General features: G+C 32.5%; 1 pseudogene; it reads right to left on the bottom strand.

Annotated features, from left to right (window-relative positions):
• Positions 1 to 5,078: 5,078 nt before the first annotated feature.
• LOC103258805 overlaps positions 5,079 to 5,871 on the bottom strand; it is a 4,490-nt pseudogene continuing 3,697 nt past the window's right edge.

Genomic DNA, 5,871 nt, shown 5'->3' with positions numbered 1-5,871 from the left:
TGGCAATCTCTTTGCACATTTTCTTTTAAAATGTTTAATACATTTACTAATATCAATAAAACAATTTATAGATTGCCCTTGGTAGGATGGACATCTTAACAATGTTGATTCTTCCTATCCATGAGCATGGGATAGTTTTCCATTTGTTTGTGTCTTCTTGGATTTCTTTGAGCAGTGTTTTGTAATTCTCATTGTAAAGGTCTTTCACTTCTCTGGTTAGGAAGATGCTGAGATATTTCATTTTTTTGGTATACACAATGGAATATTATACAGCCACAAAGAAGGACAAATATATGGACTTTGCAGCAAATTGGATGTATTTGGAGTTGATCATACTCAGTGATCTATCACAGAAACAAAGAACTGAGTTCCATATGTTCTCACTCATAAAGTGACCTTGAACAATTATAATGCTATAAGAAAGTAATTGGCAGTAGTAGAAAACTATCAGGGGAAGGGAGGGTGTGACTGGCAGTTAAGAGAAACTGCTAGGGAAGGGAGGGGCATACCTCATCAACAAGGGTAGCTGCATGATCAATGTTTGTACACCTAACCCTGAATCGTAAACCACATCTTTATAATAAATAAATACTTTTTAAAAAGAAATTGCCACATGAATAAATAAAAAACAATTTATAAATCAAAATTAGTCATTTGAAAGTACGTGTTGATGTCTTTAGCTGCCATTGATCCATGCTCATGAGGCAGAAGGACATTTTATAACTATTCTACCAGTGGTAAATGTTATTTAACACTATTTAGAGGTTAAACCAAGATTTGAATAAAATGTATCATTATAATGTATATATATATATATACATATATATATATATATAGCAGGTCAAAATTATATGTTATGTTTTTTAATATAACTGTTACTACAGGTAAGTACAACTTTTGACCTCAAATCCAACAATGAAATTAGGTTTAACTGTATTTGCATAAACCACTTAAGTAAATTTCATGTTAATGCCTTAATATTTGATTTATTTCTATTAATTCATAAAATTATTGAATTATTATTCTTAAGTGGTATACATACATATATTCATACAGAAAGAGATATATATACAGAAAGAGAAAACAAAATCTCCTTAAACAGAAAAGTGTTCAATTCAATCACTCCCTTGAGACAGCAGAAGGAATAATAAAAAGTTAATTATTTTAAAAAAACAGTTTTTCTTAGAGTATATAGGTAAAGTGACTATCAATACATACTTAGAACTCGAGCATTATAAATTAAAGCTTAAACTACTGAACTTATGATGGTGTATTTATTATTTAGTTTTATTTTACAAGACATAATATATCAATAATTTATTATTAATTTTCTTAAAATTTCTCCCTTTCTCATATATGGGTAAGCGGGCAAATAATTGTTTAAATCCAAATTTATTTCAGTTATTTTAGAGACATGTATAAACACAAGGACATTAAAATAAATAGATGAGAAAATATGGAAGAAGGGAAGCTAAATGTAGAACAATAAGAAGTTTAAAAGTTCTGAATATTTTATTAAAAATCAACTTAATATCAGTCAAAACAAGTAGCAAAACATGATTAATAATAAGTATTATAAAGTAAAATACTGTAGTTATGCCTAAGCAAGTAGATATAAAATAGGAACAATTTAAATTTTTTTAAAAATACTGATACATGAGAGAAATTTCTTTGATAGGTCATTGAGATAATCATTACTGCTGCTCTCTGCTATTTGTTTCTCTGCTTCTAGGTACATGGGAATTTGAATTTTCTGGACTGCATACAACGGGTGGGACAATGTAACTAGTTATTATCAGTGAGTTTTTAGTGTAAATATTATTGGTTACTTCTGGAATACAGTATTTAATTTTCATTGTGAAACCCTGAAGAGATTTTTTTCTCCATTGATTCAGAGATCAGCAAGATTTGAAATGGTGGATGCCTCATCTGTCTTAGTCCTTGTGTGACTACAATGAACAGAACGCTCTCCTTTCAACTGTCATGAACATGAAGCCTAAGGGAGAAATGAACCTTTGTTATTTTAAGCCACTGAGATTGTGGAGATTGTTTCTTACTACAACAAACCTAGCCCATGTTGACTGATAAAGCACTCATAAGCACACCTTATGTAATGTGGTTACTTATCCTCAACAATAATCTTAAAAATTCAATATTTTTAAAAGGAATATTTATTACACTATCGCTTAAAGAAGGCTAGTAGTATAAGTAAAACCAAAAACAATTCAATAATGATTCTCTGGGGGATCAAAACTCTATGGTCCCTGCACTTAATTCTCTCATGATTTAATCCAAGAATTACCTTTAGAGCACTGCTATACAGTAGATGCATAATTAAAGCTACATATGAGTAACATATGTATTATAGCTGTAATGCTCCCTTCAAATTATGTGTTGAAAACTTAATTCCCATTATAACAGTATTGAGAGGTAGGCTCTATAAGAGATGATTAAGTTCTGAGGGATCTAGCCCCATCAATGAATTAATGCCATTATCACTGGAGAGGTTTAGTTATTGAAAGAGCAGGTGCCTGATAAAAGGATAAGTTCCAACTCCCATCCTGTCTCTGTCGCACATGCTTTCTTGCCCTTCTGACACATTATAATGCAACACAAAAGCCCTCAACCAGATGCCAGTGTTATGATACTGGACTTCCCAGACTTTAGAACCATAAGCAAAATAAACTTCCTTTCTTTATAAATTACCCAGTCTCTGGTATTCTGTTATAGTAGCAGAAAACAAATAAGGACAATATGTAAAATTAACTATAATAATATACCTCATTTAATACAATGTATCTGAAATATTATTTCATTATGTAATCAATATAAAATGTTATATATTAACATTTACATTTTTGTATTAAACTTTTGAAATCCAATCAGTATTCTACACTTATAACTCATGTCAATTCTCCTTTAGCAAGAGACTTTTATGGAATGAAACTTTAAAGCCCTTTTCACAAACAAATGCCAATATTCTTTTCTCATTATTTGAAAAATTTTTAAATAAAGGTTAAAATAACTAATAATTCAATGGAATATTTTTAAAAATAATTGAAGTTAAGAAGAAACAATTCTACTCTGTTTTTTAATAGTTAGTCAATATTATAGTTTACTGTGCATCAATAAAATTTATACTCTATATTTATTTACACATATAAAATGCACATATTTATACTAAAATATGCATATATACATATACTTTAGAATATAAAATAAAGGCACATTTCAAGTGCTCAATTGCAACATGTGTCTAATGGTTATGGTATTTGGCAGTACAGCTTCACAGTGTTTAGAATGTAAAATATAAATAATCTTCAGGTAAGCTTTATAAATCTTATTTTTTCATTTATTCTTTTAGTAGAATGCAGCTAACATATATTTAAGGTTATATTATTTTCCAAGAACACAGCATGAAGATATCCTTTGTAGCTGAATAAAAACAAATCTATATGCTTTGTAAATGTGTGAAGTGTAAAATTTGAGTATCCTAAACTGAAAACGTAGCCAGTCAAACATTTCCCTTGACACAAAACACTTTTTTCATGCAGAGACAAATGGGTGTTTAGGGTACCAAAATTACATGCCATAGAGCATAGTCACAGTAATTTTAGTTTGGAAAATAGTTAATGCATATGTAACCAGTCGATTTCTATGACCATGTAATATAAAAAGATCCATCAATCATCTATTTAGTTTTAAATATGTAATATCCAGTGAATTTCCCAAGATAGAAATTTACAAATTATGCTCCTAAATAAAATGATTTGAACTTCTGGAAAAAGTTGCTGGGTATACTTAAGAATATGTGCCAAAAATGTTTTTTGTTTTATAAAAGCTGGGTATAAGTCATTTTTTTCTGATGATGATTATGTAGCCAGCAAAGCAATAAAACCACTACATTATAGAAAAATATCCATTTTGCTATTCACCTCACTGGATAGGAGATTCAACTAGCATATTTGGAAGTGGCTTTTAGTCAATAACATAAATGTGAAAAAGAAGAGAAAGAGGCAGAATACATCACTGTTTTATTTACTATGAATTAGTACTAGGTGTGACAAAAATAGAAATACTTCTCAATCATTTTGACATTTGCAGAAATTGATGGAAGCATAAATAGCTGAGGGCCAAATTGGAATTGCTACAGTATAATCTTATAGAAAATGTGAAGAACAGTAAAACGTGAACATAATTAGTGTCTAATAAATTTCTTCATGGAATGGGAAAGAATAAAATAAAAGTGAGTATTGAAGTAACTTTGCCTAAGCCCAACTGATTCTCATGTAGTCTATTAGCCAAATAATCCAAAACAGGCTGTCTCTTATAAAAACTGATTGGGCTTAATTGAGCCCTCTCCCACATAAATAATAAAAATTAAGAAACTAGAAAGAAATAAGAATTTTCATTTTAATTTACCCTTAAAAAATTAACAGGACTTGAAGGAGGAAATCCCTACCAAGCATTTATTTGTCTTAGAATCTAAAAAATGTATGTTCTAGTTATTTATCACTTTATAACAAATTACTTCAAGATGTTGTAGAGTAAAATAGTCATTTTATTTTGTTTATGAATCTTTGAGTCGGAAATTCTGCAAGTGATCTCTGAGTGAATCTTTATTTGGGGACTCAGGTGTCAGCTGGGGCTCCAGTCATCTGAAGGCTCAACTGGACCATGCATTCAAAATGGCTCATTCATAGGGTTGGTAGTTGATTTTTTTTTTTTTCCTGTAAGTTTAGAATAGTCAACTGGAACACTTAAAGTGGCCTTTCTAGCCGGGCTTGGTGGCTCAGCCTGTAATCCCGTACCTTTGGGAGGCTGAGGTGAGTGGATTGCCTGAGCCCACGGGTTCGAGACCCACCTGGGCAGCAAGACCTCATCTCTACAATAAATCAAAAAATCAGCCGGGCGTGGTAGCGTATGCCTGTAATTCCAGCTACTTGGAAGGCTGAGTTGGAAGGATCGCCAGAGCCCAGGAGGTCGAGGCTGCGGTGACCGGGAGCGGCCACTGCACTCCAGTCTGGGCGACAGAGTGAGACTCCAACTCAAAAAAAAAAAAAAGTGGCCTTTCTAACCGTGTGACATTCTTCTCAACAACATTCTTCTCAGACCTAGAAAAAAACAATACAGGAATTCATATGGAAACACAAACATCCAAGAATAGCCAGAACAATCCTCAGCAAAAAAAAAAAGCAGTTGGTATCACATTACCAGACTTCAAACTTTATTATAAAGCTACAATCATCAGAACAGTTTGGTATTGGTATAGGAACAGGCATATAGATCAATGGAATAGAATTGAGATTCCAGAAGCAAAACCTCAATTTCTCAACCAACTCATCTTTGACAAAGCCTCCACCACCCACCACTGGGGAGAGGAGAACCTATTCAGTAAATGGTGCTGGGAAAACTGGCTGACCACATGCAGAATATTCAAACAGGACCCCTATCTATCCCCATGCACAAAGGTTAACTCCAAATGGATCAGAGACCTAAATGTAAAACCTCCAACCATAAAAACCTTGGAAAATGAAGGACATACCCTCATGGAAATTGGAACTGGCATCCAATTCCTGAACAAAACCCGAACCCCACAGGTCATAAGAAAGAAGATAGACAAGTGGGACCTTATTAAACTGACAAGCTTCTGCAAAGCCAAAGAAACTATCAAGAGAACAGGGAGACAGCCTACAGACTGGGAAAAAATATTTGCCAACACCAGGTCTGACAAAGGCTTAACATCTTGGTTCTACAAGGAACTTAAACATGCTGAAAAGAAAAAAACAAACAACCGCATTATAAAATGGGCAAAAGATATGAACAGACACTCTCAAAGGAAGACATCCGAGCAGCCAACAGACACATGAA

This window comes from Carlito syrichta, unplaced genomic scaffold, assembly GCF_000164805.1.
Source record: "Carlito syrichta isolate Samal-C Ts95f unplaced genomic scaffold, Tarsius_syrichta-2.0.1 Scaffold302380, whole genome shotgun sequence".
Lineage (NCBI taxonomy): Eukaryota > Metazoa > Chordata > Mammalia > Primates > Tarsiidae > Carlito > Carlito syrichta.
This window is presented reverse-complemented; position numbering and strand designations above follow the sequence as displayed.